The 21,304-nt window shown below is 45.1% G+C and overlaps 1 protein-coding gene across 4 annotated transcripts in view; it reads left to right on the forward strand.

The window, feature by feature from the left end:
- The window catches only part of ANKRD6 (ankyrin repeat domain 6), a 200,512-nt gene that overhangs the window by 143,484 nt on the left and 35,724 nt on the right, over positions 1-21,304 (forward strand). The window lies entirely within an intron of this gene.

The raw sequence follows: 21,304 nt of genomic DNA on the forward strand, positions 1-21,304 counted from the left end.
TTCAGCCTCAGCAACGTCACTGACATTTTGGGCCAGATCATCCTGTGCTATTGGGGCTGTCCTGTGCATTGTAGAGTATTTAGCAGCATTTATGGCTTCTTGCCTCTTGTCTCTATTTCCTCACAAACCTTACAGAGTTTCCATAAGCACTAAATGTGATGGCACATGTTGCCATAGTTATAAAATCTAAGTGGACATAAAATATTGATTATTTTTAACTCATCCAGTGCCTACTAAGGTACTCACATCCCATCTGTGCCGAATGAGGGGAATAATGTTATTGACTATTAATTTCTTACACTTTGATAGCAATTGCAAGGTATTAGGTACTCTTGTAAGAGCTCTACAACAATTAAGTATTTTAAACCTCACCATGGCTATTATCCCCATTTTACAGATGAGGAAACTGAGGCAAGGAATGATCAGGTAACCTGCCCTAAGTTTCCCTTAGAAAGTGTCAAAACTGGGACTCAAACCCTGGTCATCTGGTTCGAGAGTCCTTGCTCCCATAGGAGGCAAGGAGGAAAGTTCCCCTTGGCCCTTAAAGGCTCACTGAAAAATCAACTTAAAAACGGCAGATAAATTGTAGAAGAGGCATAAAAATTTATTTAACATGTACACACAGGAGCCTTCAGAATGAGGACCCAAAAATGCAGGGGAAATTGTCCATTTTTATGCTTAAGTTCAAAAGAGTGTGGATAGCCATGTAGAAATAGGATTGGACAGAAATGGCACAATCTAATGCTGATTGCATGGGAAACCCAGCAAAGCCTGTCTGTCTACGTTCTTCTTGGCCTTTCTGAGCTGAGCATTTCTGCCTTCTAGGTATGAGGCAGAACCCTCTCTGGAATGGAGTGTTAAGACATACATTCAACGAGGTCAGATAATTTCTTTATGGCTTGCTTTTACACAGAAAGGGGAGGAGGGGAAGGTTAGAGTAATATTTTTAAGTTTTATGGCTGGCTTTGGGGGTAGGAGATTCTGGTTTCTATGACCTGCCTTGGGGGAAGAGGGATTCTAGTTTCTATGGTTAGCCTCTGGGGAGGAATTGAGGGGCCAGAGATAGGAGGGCAGGAAGAGGTCAGAGAAAAACTTTTGCTCCTGAGGCCTTCCTTTTGGGTTGTTTTTTGAGCCCCAACACTGGTAACCATCATGTTTCCACTATGTGGTTTATAAGTTTAGACTGTGAACTTTCTGTGGGCTGCTGCTTGTTAGAGCATATTCCTTGGCACCTGACACATTGTGGATATAATCTGCAAATGTTTTATTGACTGGGAGCTCAATATGCCCAGGTACTTAAAAAAAAATAAGCGATTTCCCAATAATGGGATTGTACTTGTGTAAAACGTTTCCAAATTATTTTCACGTATATGTTGCTTGTCCCCAGAGCCTTGTAAGATATATATGGTTTCCCTTGAGAGGAAAAGAGGTCACAGAAGGAAAGTGACTTGTTCAAATAATGCATGCCAGAGCCCAGATGAGAACTGGAATGTCCTGGCTCTCGTGGACATTTTCTCTGCTACAGATAAGGGCATCTCTTCTGTCCTGGGGATTTTACTTCAACTCATAGTGGGTGGTTCCAGTATGTTGTCCACTAAGTAAGGGTGGGGTTGTCATGCACAGAACATGTCTTCAGAGCAAGTGGGGTTGGGAGCTGGAAATTGATGTGGGAACTAATGTAAGAATTTAAAACTCATGTTTTAAGAGAAGGGCTCACTAAGAACTATGATTTTCCATTTGCACAACTTCCTTTTTTTTTTTTTTGAGACGGAGTCTTGCTCTGTCACCCAGGCTGGAGTGCAGTGGCGCGATCTCGGCTCACTGCAAGCTCCGCCTTCTGGGTTCACACCATTCTTCTGCCTCAGCCTCCCGAGTAGCTGGGACTATAGGCGCCTGCCACCACGCCTGGCTAATTTTTGTATTTTTAGTAGAGACGGGGTTTCACTGTGTTACCCAGGATGGTCTCAATCTCCTGACCTCATGATCCACCTGCCTCGGCCTCCCAAAGTGCTGGGATTACAGGCATGAGCCACGCGCCCAGCCATTTGCACAACTTACATATTTCGACCAGTTGTACAAACATTTGTACAATTGAAAATGTTGACAAACACATTTTCAACCAGAACAGGTAATCTAACAAAAGCACTGGGTATGCTGAGAAGTCTGACATATCTCTGGAGCAAATTATTAAAGAGAATAACTCAGGCTTGTGACCCTTCACTTTTCTGCTACTCCTTTCACCAAAGTCACCTGTTCTTCCCTCATCTAGACAATATATTTTGAACTTCAGCTGTGCACCGGTGAACAAGACAGGAAAAAACATCTTGGTCCTCGCTGGAGCTTACATTCTTGGTGAGACAGGCTAGAATTTGACACTGTTGCCTGCACTCCTATCCCTGCAGCTCCCTTTGGGTCTGTCGGCTCTGCCTCCTGGTTTTCCTCCCCAAGGTGCCTTCTCCATCTCCTTTTGCTCTTCCTGCTTCTAAAATTGGCTTTCCTCAGGCCCTCTGCACTCATCTGCTCTCCCTCTGGACACCCACTTGGCTTTTCCAGCTTAAGGCTGGTCACCATGTCTCCATCTCCAGCTTGGCCCTGTCTCCTGATCCCCAAGACCAGCTGCCTTCATGGGCATTTTTTATTTTTTATTTTTTTTGAGACAAGAGTCTCACTATATTGCCCAGGATGGTCCTAAACTTCTGGACTCAAGTGATTCTCCTCCCAGGTAACAGGGACTACAGTCATGAGCTGCCATGCCCAGCCTTCCTGGGCATCTTTGTGTGCAGAATCCACAGGTTCAAATCGAAGTGCCCACGCTGGAAGCTGCAGCCCCTCCTGAGGCCTGGTCCTCTTCCCAAGGTCCCTTTATCAGTACGAGGGAGCCCCATTTGTGCACACCTCAAGCAGAAGCCCAAAGCCATCCTTTCTTCTTTTGGGTCTTTGACATCCCTCCACTTATGCTTCCTGTCAGTGACTAAGTTGAGGCTCATTATGCCTCCTAACTTCTCTCAACTCTGTGTCTTTCTAGTTGCCCCTGCAGGCACTGCTTGAGATGTTTGATACTAAAACAAAAAAATGGGATATATTTTTTCTTTGCAAGAAAGCTCTGGTTTTATAAATGAACATGTTCTATCCAGTTCCTTGTGCTTTAGTCAAATACCTTCTGATACAGCTAATTTTGTTACAATACCAACAGGTGTTTTGTCATCTGGATAAACCCTCTGCATTGCTCCTTAGTGCCAAGCATTGGCCATAACATTAGAGTTGAGAGCCTCTAGGAGTCCCCAGGCAGAGTATCATTTCCTAGAACTGTTAAGAAGCTGGTTAGCCTGGGCAACATAGTGAGACCCTGTCTCTACAGAAAATAAAAAATTAGCTGGGCATGGTGATGCACATCTATAGTCCTAGCTACATAGGAGGCTGAGGTGGGAGGATTGCTTGAGCTCAGGAGGTTGAGGCTGCAGTGAGCCATGATTGTGCCACTGCACTCCAGCCTGGGCATCAGAGGGAGATCCTGTCTCAAAAAGCAAAACAACAAAAAGAGCTGGTCCTTGGAATGTTTCACTGAAGTTTTTATCTTCTCCAAAAGGAAGTAGACAAAGGTTGTTTTATGCAAGTTTGCTTAAGAAGAAAATACAGTATCATTCATAAAATTCATCTCCATTTGATACCTACCACTCTCCCTGAGTAACGAAATTGGAATTTAGATAATTAAGCACAAACCCCAGGGCCTCAAAGAGCTTGTTCATAGAGGGTGAGTCCCCCAGAGTTGTCTGCAGAGTGGGCAGGCGGAAAACTCAGGAGGTGCCACAGGGCAGGTAGCATGGAGACCATACGGTGTGATCTACTTCAGTTTAAATAGGCAAGTCTACTTCTCTCCACAAATGTATGCTTGCATTTGTGTGAGCCAGGAGAACCACATGGGACACATGAGACTGTTAACATTGGCTACCTAGCAAGGAAGATGATTAGCTTTTCCCCCCCCCGCCCCTTTTTTTTTTTTTTGGAAACAGAGTCTCACTCTTTTGCCCAGGCTGTAGTGCAGTGGCGCAGTCTCTCACTGTAACCTCCACCTCCCGGGTTGAAGCGATTCTCCTGCCTCAGCCTCCTGAGTAGCTGGGACTACAGACACACGCCACCACACCTGGCTAATTTTTGTATTTTTAGTAGAGATGGGGTCTTGTCATATTACCTAGGCTGATTTCAAACTCCTGGCCTCAACTGATATCCACCCGCCTTGGCCTCCCAAAGTGCTGGGATCACAGGCATAAGCCACTGCATCTGGCCTGATTTTTTTCATTGTATTGTTTCAGTTATTAAAATAAGCATATATTAATTTTGTACTTTGTCAAAGATAAAGTCAAGTTTAAAAATATGTGTTGAGTGCCTGCACCAGCAGTGGGCCAGGTGCTTGCCATATACTATCTGGTTGAAATCCTTACCACAGCTCTGCCAAGCTGGTGCTCCTATCGCTGAAATACCAATAAGGAAAGGGAGGTGCTAGGCAGAAAGTAACTTGCCCATGATCAAAGAAGCAGTAGGTGCTAGCCCTGAGAAGGAGCCAGCTTTATTTGGCCCTGAGGCCCACATGTAGGACACTCCTGACTCTTGTTTCCAGCACCTCCATAGTCCTTGCCCTTCCACCACTATGCTGGCCACCCCTCAGTGCAGACAGACAAAGAGGCTGTCTGCAGGGCGGGCCAAAGGGACTTTTCTCCTCCCCTGTCCTTGCCTCCTGCACACCATTCCCAGAGTTTTATAGCAAGTTCAGAAATTCCTGATGAAGGCGGTGTAGCGTAGAAGGTACGAGCATGGACGCAGGAGCCAGGTGCTCTGTTTCAAATGCCAACGATATTTACTAGCTCTATGGTCTTGAGGAAATTACTTTGTGCATCATATCATCACCTCTAAAATGAGAATTAAATAATAGTAGCTACCTCATTAGGTTCTTTAAGCACTCACTGAATCAGTATATGCAAACTACTTAGAACAGTGCTCAGCATATAGTCAGTGTCAAATATAGTAGGCACTGGGGGGATTCTGACAATGCAACAATGCTAAGAGCTGTGGTCCAAGTATCAGGCAGGGAGTCCTGAGTGGAGGACACAAGGCCATTCAGTGTCCTACCTGAAAAATGAGGATAATCTCAACCTCACAAGATTGCCATCAAGACTAAATGAAGGCCAGGTGCAGTGGCTCACACCTGTAATCCCAGCACTTTGGGAGGCCAAGGCTGGTGGATCTCTTGAGGCCAGGAATTCGAGACTAGTGAAACTCCATCTCTACTGAAAATACAAAAATTAGTTGGGTGTGGTGGTGCACGCCTGTAATCCCAGCTTCTTGGGAGCCTGAGGCAGGAGAATCGCTTGAACCCAGGAGGCGGAAGCTGCAGTAATCCAAGATAGTGCCACTGCACTCCAGCCTGGGCCACAGAGCAAGACCCTGTCTCAAAAAAAAAAAAAAAAAAACGCTAAATGAGACGACAAAGTGTTTAGCTCAATGTCCAACATTTAATAAAACTATCAGCTTTTTGGAGTAGAAGTTGAGAAGCTGATTCTGAAATTTATATGAAATGCAAGAGACCTAGAATAACCAAAGTGACGTTGAAGAACAAAGTTGAAGGACTTTTGCTAGCTGATTTCCAGACATACTAGTATCTTCCAGACTTACTAGAAGAGTCAGAATTATAGGGACAGAAAATAGATCAGTGATTGCTAGGGGCTGGAAATGGTGGGAAATTATTGACTGCAAAGGAGCAGGAGGGAATTTTGGGTGGGGGTGATGAAAATCTTCCATATTTTGTTTGTGGGGTTGGCTGCATACATTTCTCCAACCACATGAAAGTGAATACTTTAAAAAAGTTAATTTTGTTGAATGGAAATTATACCTCAAGAAGCTTGATTTTTTTTTTTTTAAAAGATAACTCTCTTAATATTGTTACAGATGAGGAAACAGAAGCTTCAGAAGGCTGAATAAGCCCTTTGTAGGTTGCTTGTGGTTCCCGTGGGGCTTTTGCATCATGTTGTCTCCCCATGCTGGTAACTACTGTACTCCAGTATAAACTTTAAACTTTTAAAAAGAGAAATGCAAAGAGTTCGATTGTAGTAAAGTAGTAACTTTCCCCAGCATGAGCACCTGATGATGTTTTCAGAAATGAAGAGGATGCCTGGCTGGTAAATATTTTCTGGCAGCCACTTTCAAGAGAACACTGGAAGTCAGTAAGTGGTATACATTCATGGCCTCAGGAAAGCGAGAACAGGCTCTGCACCGAGAGGCTCTCCTGCTGCCACTTGCTGGGCTTCCTGCTCTGAAACCTGTTTCCAGTTTCAACAAAACCTCACTTCCACGAGGGATTTGCGATGCTGGTGTTCCAAGGCAGGGGAGCAGTGGAAACGAAGGATCTTTTGTGGTGGTCATTTGCTTTGTTTTTGATTTCCTGGGTTTGTGTTTAATGTTAGGACTTACCAGAATGGTGTGGCCTGAACTCGTGTTTGCTGACCTGCTGGTTCGTAGTCATTTGCTTTAAGCTGTCACTCCCCAGGACGTGGGGGAAATTGACACTTACAAGGTGGTTGGTCAGGTGAAACTTTTCACTTGGGGGAATGTGTTGTATACAGCATGCTCCTTCCAGAGGACTCCATACACTTATTTTAATTGGAGTAGGTAGTGGTTCTACTACAGAAGCCACAAAGTTTGCCTAGTCCTCCTCCCATGCTGCCCCCACCACTCAGTGTTTCCCTCCCTGAAGGCACCTGTCTTACCTGCTTCTTACATTGTTCCTGAGATATTTACATACATACACGCAAGTAGATGTATCTCTGTGTGTTTCCCCATTTTATACAAATTGTGGGATACTATACTCTCCTTCTTCATTTTAATTGGCTTAACCAATCCCCTATTGATGGATATTTAGATTATGTTAATCTCCTGCCCTTACAAAGTATGCTGTAGTGACTCTGTTAGGAGGTCTTATTGCACAGTACGATTATATTTGTGGGATAGATTTCTCTAAGTGGTACTTCTGAGTCAGAGCGTGCATGCCCTTGCAATTTTGACAGCTAGAGCTAAATTGCTCTGCAGAGAGGTTGTGCCAGTCTATACTCCACCAGCAGTGTGTGAGGAGCCCGATGGGACTGACCTTTAAACACACGGTGCCAGTGGTACACTGGGCTCCCTCTGCTGCCTCTCCTGGCCCTTCACCATCTGAGCTCATCTTACCTTTCTAGCCTTCTCTCCAGGAGCTCTCTGCTAAGGTGCATTTGGCCTCTGGCCTTGGTTCCTCTTCTCTTCAGCATGGGTTTCGCAGAATTTTCTCTGGGAATCCCAGCTGCCTGGGAATCAAAGGGAAAAGTGGGGGAGTGACTGATGGGAGGGGAATAGATGAGGGGGATCTCCACACCTCTTCTCCCCTTCCCCATCCTCCATTCCCAAATGGAAAATGGAATTCCCTCCCAAGATGCCTGGGTCTTTTGTTCTGACCCCAAGTACTCCAGTGTGTTCTCACATCCAGAGCAAGGGCAGGAGCCCATGCAGGGCTGCTGCAGTGCTTGGTTCTGCTTCGGGTTAGCACGTCCACACAGTGTGTGGAGCAGGTGTCTTTTCGCTGAAACAAACAGGGCATTGAGGGTATACGGTTACATGGCAACTCAAACAAAATCTACTTGTGTTCTACAATAGCTAGAAGCATCACCCTGTGGGAAGAAAATCTCAACTGGGAAAACTTAGGCTTTTGTAGTTTATCATCAAAAATCTGTGGGGAAGATTAACATATGGTGCTAATTCTGAGAAAGTTATAAAATGAGCACGTGTTAACATTTTATTTAACTCATTAATTAAAGAGGAAGCCAGTAAGATGTTACAACTGTTTTGAAGGAGAATTGTTAGGCCAGGCCCAGACAATTAAAAAAAAATTTTTTTTGTAAAGATGGTGGGGGTGGAGTCTTGCTATATTAATTCCCCAAGCTAGTCTTGAACTCCTGGCCTCAAGAGATCCTCCCACCTCAGCCTCCCAAAGAGCTGGGTCCACAGGTATGCACCACCATGCCAGGCTAACTTTTTTTACTTTTTGTGGAGATGGGGTCTTGCCATGCTGCCCATGCTGGTCTTGAACTCCTGGGCTCAAGCAATCTTCCCACTTCAGCCTCCCAAAGTGTTGAGATTACAGGCATGAGCCACTGGACCCAGCCCCGTCTTAATTATTTTCAACTGTTCAATCCAGTGGCATTAACTGCATTCACACAGTTGTGTGATCATCACCACCATCCATTTCCAAATCTTTTTTCATCTTCCCAAACTGTAACTTTGTACCCATGAAACACTAACTCCCCTTTTCTTCTCCCACCCAGCCCCTGCCAGCCACCATTCCACTTTCTGTCTCTATGAATTTGTGATCCATTTTAAAGTCTCTCACAATTTTTCCTTACCTAGAGGCAATGAATCACATTTACCATCTTTTCGACCCTGCCCAAGTTATTAGCCTCCTTGAGCCTTCATTTCCTGTCTGTAAAATCAGCATAACAGCACTTACCTCAAGGATATGTGGTGAGGATTATATGAGGTAATCCATGCAAAGTGCTTAGAACAGTATAATTAAGGATGTAGAAAGAGCTCAACGGATGGGAGTTGTTATTATCATGAAGACCATCTCTCCACCTGAATCAACTGTCCTTGGAGACACAAAAGTCAGTGGTTCTCAGTATTGACTGCATGTGTGACCACCTTTAGAGCCTTAAATACTGATGCCCAGTCCCATACCTAGAGGCTGTGGTTTAGTTGGTCTGGGGTATGGCCTGGGCTTGGGGATTTTTCAGAGCAGCAAGGTGGAGAACCACTCACTGCTCTTGGTATTTCCCCCTGAGGTTTCAGAGCCTTCCATGCAGGGCAGGACAACACTGTCCATTGAGCATCAGGCCAAGCCAGTGGTTAGACATCTGGAAGTTGTGCTGCTGTTTGTAGAATACCATGAAATATTGATATTCTAAATGCCATGATTCAAACTAGAAACAAGTTTACTAGCAGGAAATAAATGTCTCAAATATGGGAAAGCAAACATATGCTGTGAATTGTTGTGTGGCTTGTCTATGAGACAATGCATGGAAAATTATTGGATCAATAATATGAAAGTCTTAAGTGTTAACTTACTATGATAAGGATGGTAATTACGCATGTACCACAGTGACTCATGTTTCTAGCAAAGGTAGGTAGGTGTCCCTAGGAGATGCTCTTTGGAGGAAAAAGAGGCAGCCCCTCAGATTGAGAGGATAATTGAAGAACTGGTATGGCAGGTCAGACACGCTGTAATTGAGGAGAACAAGCCTCAGAACTTTGGGGATGGGCCCCCAAAACTAACTCAGGCATCTTAGGAGAGGCTATTAGGCTGCTGTTAAAGAGTCTAGGTAACAGTTCATCCTGAATCTCTTGGCTGCTCTCTCCTGCCCCTCACTGCCTATGCAGAATTGCAATGTCTTTTCCTCCTGCTCTCTGTAAAGGCCCACCTTATTTACAGTGGTTCTCAGTGGCAGTGAAGGCAGGCCCTGTTTACCCCCTGCTTCTCTCCTCAACTATAGGTAGGCTTGGTGGGAGTTTGGGCCCAGAGGCCCCACCAACCCCTGAGTGTTCAATCAGCAAGCCATCCACCATCTGCCACCACCATGATTTGTCCATATTGCATCCTGTTGCCTTAGCAGATTGCACTTAAGTCTAACTACACAGCTGAGTGCTTGATAACCCAGATTATGTGCTAGTAAAACTCCCTGAAAACATATATTTAGTAGGTCCTAACCACTCTAGACGAGACATTATAATATTGTGGCACAACTGGGTGTCAGCGTTTAAAAGTCCTCCCTAAATACCTGTACCTTTCCTGAACAAAATGCGCTGAAGGATTACTGGTTTCCAGGCCAGTAATCAGCATGTTGTGAGGCTTGCATGGGTGATTCTCCACATCCACACCCTGGTAGTGCTGTAAAATGAAGAAGCCAAAGAGGAAAGGAGCTCTCGAAGCCACTGAGCTACCCACTTGGGCCTCTGCTCAGACGCCAGTGCAGGTGGTCTATTGGCGAATTCCCTGAGGCCCTCTTAGTAGTTGTCTTCTTTTTCTTTTCTTTTAAGTTATAATGACTTAGGTTTCAGAAAATAAATTAAGCCAGGAACTTGTTGGGACACTGAAAATTCTTTCTCAGCAGGCCCAATCAGTTTGTTTCTAGTGAGAGTGGGCTGTTACATGTTTCCTTGTTCTAAGCCAATAATTTAGGGTACATAGGTGAATAGGTAGCAGCTCTGCCTAGTCTGCTTTTAGCTCATATTTTCAGTGAATTTATTGAGCAATGTGTAAGAATTACAAACCATGATCAAGTGAAATTTATTCCAAGTATGCAAGGCTGGGTCAACATCAGTGTAATCTACCATATCAACAAGTGCCTTAGCTTGGGCTGCTATAACAAAATACCACCTGTTCGGCGGCTTAAACAACAGACGTTTATTTTTCACAGTTTTGTAGGATGGGAAGTCTAAGATCAACGTGCCTACAGATTCAGTTCCTGGTGAGTGCTCTCTTCCCGGTTTGTAGATGGCAGGCTTTTTTTTGTGTGGCAGAGAGAGGGGTCTGTAGTCTCTCTTCCTCTTATAGGGACACTAATCTTATCGGGGCCCTACCCTCATTTCCTCATCCAAACCTAATTACCTTCCAAAGGGCCCCATCTCCAAATACCATCATGTTGAAAGTTAGTGCTTCAACATATCAATTTTAGGGAGACACAAACATTTAGTCCATAACAAGCTAAACAAGAAAAGTCATCTGATCATATTAATAGGTGCAGAAAAAGAATTTGACAAAACCAAACATGCATTTGGGAAAAGAACTCTCAGAAAACCAGAAATTGAGGAAAACTTTCTCAACATGATAAAAAGCATCTAAAAAAAACCAAGAGCTAACATCATATTTGATGGTGAGAGACTGAATGTTTTCCTGCTGTGATAAGGAACAAGACAGGGCTGTCTGCTCATTCACTGTAGTGCTGGAAGTTCTAGGCACCGCAGTAAGGCAAGAAGAACGCAAGGAATTTAATCCCCAAAAAAGTCCTAGACATGGATGGTGGTGGTGGTTGTATGAATATACTTAATGCTGCTGAATTATACACTTAAAAGTTGTTAAAATTATACACTTAAAAATTGTTAAAATGGTAGATTTTATGTATATGCATATTTGACCACAAATTTATAAATCACAAAAAATGGGCCCAAGAATAAGCAGAAAACTTAGTCTAATTAGCATAAGAAATATTGGAAACACGATTAAAGATGCAACTTTTAGAAAGTACTAGGGCCGGCCGGATGTGGTGGCTCACGCCTGTAATCCCAGCACTTAGGGAGGCCAAGGCGGGTGGATCCCTTGAGGCCAGGAGTTCGAGACCAGCCTGGCCAATATGGTGAAACCCCATCTCTAAAAAAATACAAAAATTAACTGAGCTTGATGACGTGTGCCTGTAGTCCCAGCTACTCGGGAGGCTGAGGCAGAATTGTCTGAACCCTGGAGGCAGAGGTTGCAGTGAGCTGAGATCGCACCACTGCACTCCAGCCTGGGTGACAGAGCGAGACTCTGTCTCAAAAAAAAAGAAAGCACTAGGGCCAGATGGTTTCATGGTCCTGTTTTATATTTTATCAACAACAAAAAATCCAATGTTTAAATTATTGTAAAGCACAGAACAAAATAGAAAGCTGTACTTTTTCATGTGGTCAGCACAACCTTAATGTCAAAAACAAATAAGAACAAGAAACACCAATCTCAATTATGAATATTGATTTTTAAAATTCTTTATAACATTACCTAATAGAATGCAGCATTTATGAGAAGAATAATACAGTGTGATCAGGTGGGTTCCAGGAATGCAAGGATTGTTCCATAATTCATTATACCAACAAATTAGAAAAACACATGATTATATTAACAGTTGCTGAAAAGGCAGTGATTTTTGTTTTCTGGTTTTTGTTAGAAACCAGAGGAGAAGCAAGAACAGTCCTTATATCCAACCATAGTTCATCATGTATTGGCCTACCATGCTGTGCTCTGTCAGCGTCAACCCATTGAAAATGTAGTCTGGCCAGGCGTAGTGGCTCACACCTGTAATCCCAGCACTTTGGGAGGCTGAGGCGGGCGGATCACAAGGTCAAGAGTTCGAGACCAGCCTGGCCAACATGGTGAAACCCTGTCTCTACTAAGAATACAAAAGTTAGCAGGGCATGGTGGCACATGCCTGTAATCCCAGCTACTTGGGAGGCTGAGGCAGGAGAATCATTTGAACCTGGGAGGTGGAGGTTGCAGTGAGCTGAGATCACGCTACTGCACTCTAGCCTGGGCGACAGAGCAAGACTGTCTTGGGGGAAAAAAAAAGAAAATGTAGTCTGGGCCGCCACCTGTGAGGAGTGTGTGGGCCATTAACTGATGTCTTACCACTCAGGGACAAGTGTACCGTAGAAGCTGATGGAATTCTTAATAGCCAGTTAAGTTGCCTGAAATATTTTGGTCCTTCTTGTTGGTGGATCTTTATAGAAGGAAGCCCAACCCTAGCAATTACTGAGTTACCTCAAAAGGAATTCTTGGCCGGGCACAGTGGCTCATGGCTAAAATCCTAGCACTTTGGGAGGCTGAGGTGGGTGGATCACTTGAGGTCAGGAGTTCAAAACCAGCCTGGCCAACATGGTGAAACCCCACCTCTACTAAAAATACAAAAAAATTAGCCGGGCGTGGTGGTGGGCACCTGTAATCTCAGCTACTTGGGAGGCTGAGGCAGGAGAATTTCTTGAACCTGGGAGGCATAGGTTGCAGTGAGTTGAGATCATGCCACTGCACTCTAGCCTGGGCGACAGAGTGAAACTCGTCTCAAAAAAAAAAAAAAAAAAAAAAAAGGCTGGGTGCAGTGCCTCACGCCTGTAATCCCAACACTTCGGGAGGCCGAGGCAGGCAGATCATGAGATCAAGAGAGCGAGACCATCCTGGCCAACATGGTGAAACCCTGTCTCTACTAAAAATACAAAAATTAGCCGGGAGTGGTGGCGCATGCCTGTAGTCCTAGCTACTTGGGAGGCTGAGGCAGCAGAATCGCTTGAACCCGGGAGGTGGAGGTTGCAGTGAGCCGGGATCATGCCACTGCCCTCCAGCCTGGCGACAGAGCAAGACTTCATCTCAAAAAACAAACAAAAAAGGAATTCTCTTAACAATTAAACCCAATTGTTAGGAATAACTGATTCCTAACAATATACATTTCAAATCACCTCTCCATATCATTTATGATTATTATTATTTTACAGGGCCATCCTAATACTTCCATCCTTGTGTGATGGGACTGTTGGCCCCCAGTGCAGGAATGACCCTCTGCCCCCATTACATTTTGTCTTTTTAAAATTAGCCTATTCCAATCTGAGATTGTTTTGGATCCTGATTTGTGTAAGCCAAGGAATTTATTCGCTTGCCGTTTCTTGTCAACTATTGTCTGATTAAGATATGATGTGTCACTCATGTAAGTAGACTAGTAGATAAAATATATTTGCAACAAGGAAAGAAAACTCTGAAAGCTTCTTAAACTATAAATTGTTTTTAAATGTAAAGTTTTATTTTCTTTGATCGATGGTACTTTTTCAATTTTTTTCTCGAATGTGTTCCATTTTTTTCTTGAATGTCTTCATAACTTTGTCTTCATTGAATCATAAGCCTGAGAAGGACTTTGAACTTTTCTGACCCAAATTTACACCATTCCAGGCTGTTGAAGCTCTCAGGGAACACCATCTATGATAAGAGGACCCTTGGGGCACTTAGAAAAGTTGGTGGGGTCTTCCACTATTTAAAATCTAAACGAGGAGCCAGGTGACCAGAATTCCAGCTATTGCAGTTCTGCCAGATGTAAGATTGGAGGTATTGAGAATTCCTTTCATCTCTTCAGCCAAATGAAACTCTCAAAGACTCTTCCCATTCTGAATATTATGTTTGTAAAATATGTGCTACTCTTATTTTAGTAGTGTTACAACTTTCTTGCCTCCTACTACCTCTCTCTTAATGCGACAGATAATATAGGCAGACTGACTCAAAAAAGACTTGACTCAAAAAAGACTGCATGACCCTGATCCAGTGTATTTCTCATGGTCTCTTGAAGAAAAGAAGCTTTATGAAATGATTACACTAATTTAACCTAAATTCTTCCCATTACACCATTTCCCCTTGTGTGGGTCACAGCATGCAGCTGCCCTCCTTGTTACAGTCCCTAGTTAAGATGGTTAAATTGTTTTATTGTTTGAGCCAATGAGTCTCAATTCCTTTATACAACCTTTCCCTACTCCCTTCCTTCAGAGTTTCTACCCTTTTATTCCTTTGGCTTCTGCCCCAGGTCTCCTTTTGACTCTGGTCATAAGACTATCATTGAGACCAGTCACGGTGGCTCACGCCTGTAATTCCAGCATTTTGGGAGGCCAAGGCAGGTGGATCACCTGAGGTCAGGAGTTTGAGACCAGCATGGCCAACATGGTGAAACCCCATCTCTACTAAAAATATAAAATTAGCTGGGTGTGGTGGTGCACACCTGTAGTCCCAGCTGAGGCAGAAGAATCGCTTGAACCCAGGAGGCAGAGGCTGCAGTGAGCTGAGATTGCGCCACTGCACTCCAGCCTGGGTGAGACAGAGCGAGACTGTCTCAAAAAAAAAAAAAAAAAAAAAGGTGTTCCAGGAATGGCTAAGCACCACACCTTTCCTTCTCACTTTTCAGGTGCATTCTGTTGGGCCAGGCCTTGTCCAGTTCCGCTCTGTTAGAGCTGTCATTCCTGGGACAGGTACTGTTGGTCTGAAAGGCCTGCCCTTTAGTAAGTAGGGTCCAAGATACTGAAGCAGGAGCAAGGAGCTGGGACCCAACCTGCGTCCTGGCTGGAGTGATGAGGGACCAGGGTCATGGCCCTGGGCTCCCAGGCCCCATGCAGTCAGTGGCAGGGGCAGTTGACTGGCTTGTTTCTGTGGGTTGCAGTTCTCAAATGGCTCTGGTTCACCTCCCTCCGAGGGTCCTGGCCCCTCCTAGGGAGGGTTTTCTAACGTAACACCTTGGTCTACCTGGAGAGTCCAGGAAGGAGGCTGAGCGCCAGTCTGACACCTGCTGGGAACAAAAACACCTCCACTTCCTTTCAGGGTTTCTTTTAAGCCGATTACCTTTGGCTGGGCTCCCTTGTCATCCTCACTGGCGGGAGATCATTATCTTAATGGGAATCTTCCTCCTGGAAGGTTCCCACTCCCAACTGGGAATTGGCCTCTTCAGAGTGAATAGCAGGGACTGTTCCATTCTGGGCATCATTGTGATCACTTGTTCATGTAATTTATGGCTTGCCTGCTGGAATGGGAGTCACTCTGATGTTCCCATGCAACAGTTATGCTGGAGTTAGATCCACAGGGCTGAGCCTGAACAAATCATCATCCCAGTCAGTGCCCCAGTGGTGTGAACAGTGGGGACACATTTTTGTAGCTGTTGCTTTGCAACATCTCAAGACCCTTTGATTTGGTTCCCTGGAAGCAAGGCCCTGAGTCTGTGCCTCTTCTTGATTGGATCAGAGGGAGGTGCAGGAAGTCAGGGTGGATACTGCCTCTTCTCCTCACCCCTCCCCGCCTCAGATGGCCCAGCCTGATACCAGGGCCCCTTGAGGAACCAGCACCTTTAAAGGGTTGAAGGCAGTGGTGGTAACCTCCAGCCGCATGTGGAGATGCACTGAAAATGATTGGATAAAAATGATAATAGTTGTATTGGGTTATGGAATTATAGAGGATATTCTTTTCCATATTTTTAGTAATGTCATTACATTGCTTATATACTCTGAAGATCTGGGAAGCTGTAGGTTGTGGCAAGGCAGTATTTTAGGTGTTTTATATTGATAGGCTGGTGAGAGCATCAACAAGAATGTAAAAGAGATATGGCCCTTGCTGGAGCAGGCCTGAAGGGCGGGTTTAGCCTAAGGGCCTGTAGCTGTCCAGGGAGGGTTTATCCTGGCCCCTCCTCATCCCATCCCGTGGTTCTCAGCCAGGTCACACATTAGAGTCACCTGGGGAGGTTGTATAAAAACTGCCTGGGCCTCACCACAGCGAGTTGATGAGAGACTCTGGAGGGAGAGTCTTACACACCAATACAGAGAAATGACAACAGACCAACTTCCCCAGGAGAGCCAGATGCAGAGAAAATAGAAAACATCTCTCCTTGTCCTTGAGATTCTAAAAAAATCAGGTTATTTTTAAACAAACCCCAGAGGTTAGTGGCTGGGCTAAGGTAAAACACCCAAGAACTTGGGAGCGGAGCTTCCTAAGGGTGAGACATGAAGCCCCTGCTCTGCCAGGGAAGAACTTCGCTCCTACCCTCACCCCCAACACAACCAGGGCAGTGCACAGAGTGGTAGGGAAAGCATGTGGCTGAGCTCAGATGGCTTAAGGGGTGAATCCAGACTCTAGTTACCTGCGTGTATAACTTAGAACAAGTGACAGTCTCCCAAGCCTCAGTTTCCTTATCTATAAAATGGGTTCGATAATAGTGTCCACCTCATAGGATAATTGGGAGGATAGAATTAGCTAACATGTGTAAAATTCTTAAGATAGTGCCTTCTACGCAATAAATGGACCCAAGCATTCAATAAATTCTGGCTGCTGCTGTCTCTTGCTCTGCCCAATTATTGGTCTCGCTGGGCTCACCAGGGCCTAGGTTGAGTTAAGCTGAACTGATCTTTGAGTATAACTGGGGTAGGACTCAGGGCAAATTGATGCTTTAAAACTTCATCCTTTTTTTTTCTTTCTTTCTTTTTTTAGAGAGAAGGTCTTATTCTGTTGCCCAGACTGAAGTGCAATGGTGCGATCACAGCTCACTGCAGCCTTGATTTCCCGGGCTCAATCCATCCAGCATCCTCAGCCTCCTGAGTAGCTGGGACTACAGGTGCACAAAACGACACTCAGCTAATTTTTGTATTTTTTGGTAGAGATGGCATTTTGCCATGTTGCCCAGGCTATAGAACTCCTGGGTTCAAGTGATCCACCCGCCTTGGCCTCTCAAAGTGCTGGGATTACAGGCGTGAACCACCTTGCCTGGCCCAAACTTCTTATTCATAATACATGGTCTTTTCTCCTGTTCCTATTTCTTCCTGTGGCCAGTCCTAGGGGCATGGAAATGGAAATGAGAGCAGTTGCATCCTTAAGTCTAAGTCATTCAAAGCTGCCTCTAAGGATCAATTTTTATTTGCTCCCTCACCCTTAGAGGGGTTCCAGCTTTTCCCATTAGTCAGACATGCCTGGGGGCATTCCTGTGTGCTGGATAGGGGCAGCCTCTTCTCCAAAGGGCTCTATTTTTGTTGCTATTTACTACATAATGTTCTGGAAAACCAAGTACATGTCTGCTGCTTTCTTGCTTTTCTCCTTTGGCAGGTGGTGTGTGTTTAAGAGGGTGGGTCTTGTGCTAGGAAAGCACAAGACGGAGGAGACAGCTTCAGCTTCTATAGGAAGCTGATTACTGCCTTTGCTATTGCTGTACTTTAACCAGAGGCCAGAAAAGGAGCCAAGCATGTGCAGGGAACACAGCCCCTCCTCAGAAAAGCTCCTGTGCCATTGTCGTAGCTCAGCTCCTGAAGCTCTCAGGATGTCACACCTCCTTGCTGACAGGGAGCCTGAGTGCTGTGTGAGGCCAGGAGCATTGCTGGAGAGTCAGGGAAGTCATAGTTTGGAGAATGGTGTTCTTGGTGAAGAATGCCCTTCCAAGAAGAAACACAGAGACTGGGAACCACAGTTTACGTTTCAAAAATGGAAGTGGACAAGTGGGCCAGGACTGGCTAGTGGGTACCTGGACCCTCCAGCCATAGCCCTTCTGGTTGGAAGAGATCCAACTCTTCACCCAAATCCGTTTGACGTTGGAAATATCTCACTGGTCTTTGCGAAGGCAAAGGTGTAGGGTGTCAAAGAGGAGAGGGAACGGTTGGGGTGTCCTCTGGGGTGGGGCTAAGGACAGCTGGGGGGAAGGGAGACCCATGCTAGATGATGGACGTTACCTCATGTCCTTATTTCAAGCCTGTGGAGTGGGCAGTGGAGGTTATTCCTATTTTACAGATGAGAAAACGCTTAGTTTGGGGGATTAAGCACCAAATGACACAGGTGTTATTAGTCAGAGCTGGGATTCAAACTAAGCTCTGATGCCTCTGGCCTTTCATTTCTCCACGGGCGGTTCTTCACTGACTTTGGATTAGAAAGGTGCCTCCAATCCAGGCCCATCCTGTTTGTAATTTAGTTTCTAAAGTGCCCTCCCAGAAGTGATCTTCTTTGAACCTGTCCTAGTCCATTTGGCCTCTCTAACAAGGTAACATAGATTAAGTAGTTTAAACAACAGACATTTGCTCCCCATGGTTCTGGGAGCTGGGAATTCCATGGTCAGAGTATCAGGAGGTACTCACGCATCTGGGATCCCAAGCACAGCAGGAGGATCTCTTGAGACACACACAAAAAAAACCGTTGCCAGGCACATGGCTCACACCTGTAATCCCAGCACTTTGGGAGGCTGAGGTGGGAGGATCACTTGAGACCAGGAGTTTGAGACCAGCCTGGCCAACATGGTGAAACCTGTCTCTACTAAAAATCAGCTGGGCATGATGGCACGCACCTGTAGTCCCAGCCACTTGGGAGGCTGAGGGGAGAGGATTGCTTGAACCTAGAAGGCAGAGGTTGTAGTGAGCCAAGATCACGCCACTGCACTCCAGCCTGGATGACAAAGTGAGACTCCATCTCAATTTTTTAAAAAGTACTCCTGGGTCTGTTGGCCTCTTTCCAGCCTCCCCAGGCAGCTTCTCTCCATGCTGGTCTATATTTTCCAGCTGCCCAGAAGCACTTGTGTCCCACCATGCTGTCACCTCCCTCATAGCACAGACCTCTCTGTCCTCACGTGATGAACTCCCCTGTGTTTCAGAATGTCTTAGGAAACTTTGTGAAGGGCACTTACTCAATGTCAAGAAGTCCTTGACAAGGATATGTGGTGACAGATGGAGCTGGGGACCAGGCCCAGCCAGTGGAACCTGGTCATGCCACTCTATCTGATCAGCTATGATTTCATTGGAAGAATCGAGGTTAGGGAGCACGTGGCTGAGCACAGTCACTGTCAGAGAAAGGTCACTCTTCATCTCAGACGCTGCCTTTTTCTGAAGGCTTTTTGTAGCCCACTTTTTTGGGGAGTGATTAAAAGTAAGCTCTGACCTCTTTCCAGAATCATTCTAGTGCTTTGGTCACATTTCGTGGGGAGAAATTAAGATCGTTTATTGTCCGTTATCTCTGGTTTCCTCCATGGCTCATTACTCATGGCAAACTGGTGCTTTCTTGAAATCATTCATGTGTATCCTGCTAGAGTATCAATAAAGGCCTTTGGGAAGACCTTAGGGGTATGCTTCAGCTGGGTGGGGCCATGGTTCATTGATGTTTGAATGTTTCTTCACAGTGAAACTTGTAGGGGAAAACAAAGGAAACACGTTTGCTTTAGAATTTGGAGAATTTGGAGTTTGGCAGGGCAGTTCTCTAGACAGAAGTTGATTCACATCAAAAAGTGTTATTTCTTCTGGATGTCACCCTTGATGTGGCACCTTGGGAGCTGACATGCTTAGAGCAGTTGAAGCGAATGGTCTTCTCTATGACCCAGCAACAGGGCTAAGAAGGCTACTCAGGTGCACAAGGAGAGGAACACACTAATGTGTTCTGCAACCTCCTGGCATTAGCCTGGGTGCCCATCAGGAGGAGGATGAATAAATAATAAGTGAACCAGAACTACATGAACAACATGAAAAAAAATCTCAAAAATATAAGGTTAGACAAAAAATGCCAAATTATATTGTGTAGTTGAAAACTATTAGGCCGGGCACAGTGGCTAACACCTGCAATCTCAGCACTTTGGGAGGCTGAGGCAGGCAGATCGCTTGAGCCCAGGAGTTCAAGACCAGCCTAAGCAACATGGTGAAACCCCATCTCTACAAAAAAATAGAAAAAATTGGCCGGGCATGGTGACACATACCTGTGGTCCTAGCTACTCAGGACACTGAGGTGGGAGGATCACTTGAGCCAAAAGGTTGAAGCTGCAGCGAGCCATGATCATGCCATTGCCCTCCAGCCTGGGCAGCAGAGTGAGACCCTGTCTCAAAGAAAAAAAAACTAAGGTTTGAAACAAGCAACACAATGTTTATATGTATTGTCTTTGGCTACAAACATGTAGTAAAAAATATAATGAAAAGCAAAGGAATGATGAATACCAAATTTGAGGGAGTGGTTACCTCTGGGAATGGAAGAGAAATGAGACCTGGGAGTTGTTCACAAGGAATGTCAATGATTTATCTTTTTTCTTGAAATGGTTGATGGTTATGTGAAGTTTAGATTATTACTTATATTTTTTAGTGGTTGAAATACTTCATAATTTCAGTTTAGTATTTTTGTTTGTTTTTTAAGGCAGGGTCGTGCTCTGTTGCTCAGGCTGAAGTGCAGTGGTACAATCACAGTTCACTGCAGCCTCGACCTCCTGGGCCCAAGTAATCCTCCCACCTTAGCCTCCAAGGTAGCTGGGACTACAGGCACATGCCACTATGCCCAGCTAATTTTTAAAAAAGAAAATGTTTTTATAGAGATAGGGTCTCGCTGTGTTGCCCAGGCTGGTCTCGAACTCCTGGCATCAAGTGATCCTCCCACTTCAGCCTCCCAAAATGCTGGGATTACAGGTGTGAGCTACTACACCCAGCGTAGAATTTTTTTTAAAAAAGAGGAAGAACCGACCAGTCATGGTGGCTCATGCCTGTAATCCCAGCACTTTGGGAGGCCAAGGCGGGTGGATCATTTGAGGTCAGGAATTGGAGACCAGCCTGGCCAACATGGTGAAACCCTGTCTACTCGAAATACAGAAATTAGCTAGGTGGTAGTGGTGTGCACCTGTAATTCTAGCTACTCGGGAGGCTGAGGCAGGAGAATCGCTTGAGCCTGGGTGCCCATCAGGAGGAGGATGAGTAAATAAGTGAACCAGGAGGCAGAGGTTGTGGTGAGCTGAGATGGCGTCGCTTCACTGCAGTCTGGGCGAGAGAGTCAGACCCTGTTTCAAAAAAAAAAAAGGAAGAACCTTTCCTAATCAGTTCAATCAACAGTTTTAATTTTCACCTGTTACTAACTGGACTCCTCTGGGGCTGATGACCATGACATCTTGCTGTTCTCCCACCTCTTGCCCAGATTCATCATGGCCACTTCATTATTCCTCAGTATTAGCACCAGTGAGAAATTAAGAGAAGGCACAAAACCCCTCGTTTT

This window comes from Pongo pygmaeus, chromosome 5, assembly GCF_028885625.2.
Source record: "Pongo pygmaeus isolate AG05252 chromosome 5, NHGRI_mPonPyg2-v2.0_pri, whole genome shotgun sequence".
Taxonomy (NCBI): Eukaryota; Metazoa; Chordata; class Mammalia; order Primates; family Hominidae; genus Pongo; species Pongo pygmaeus.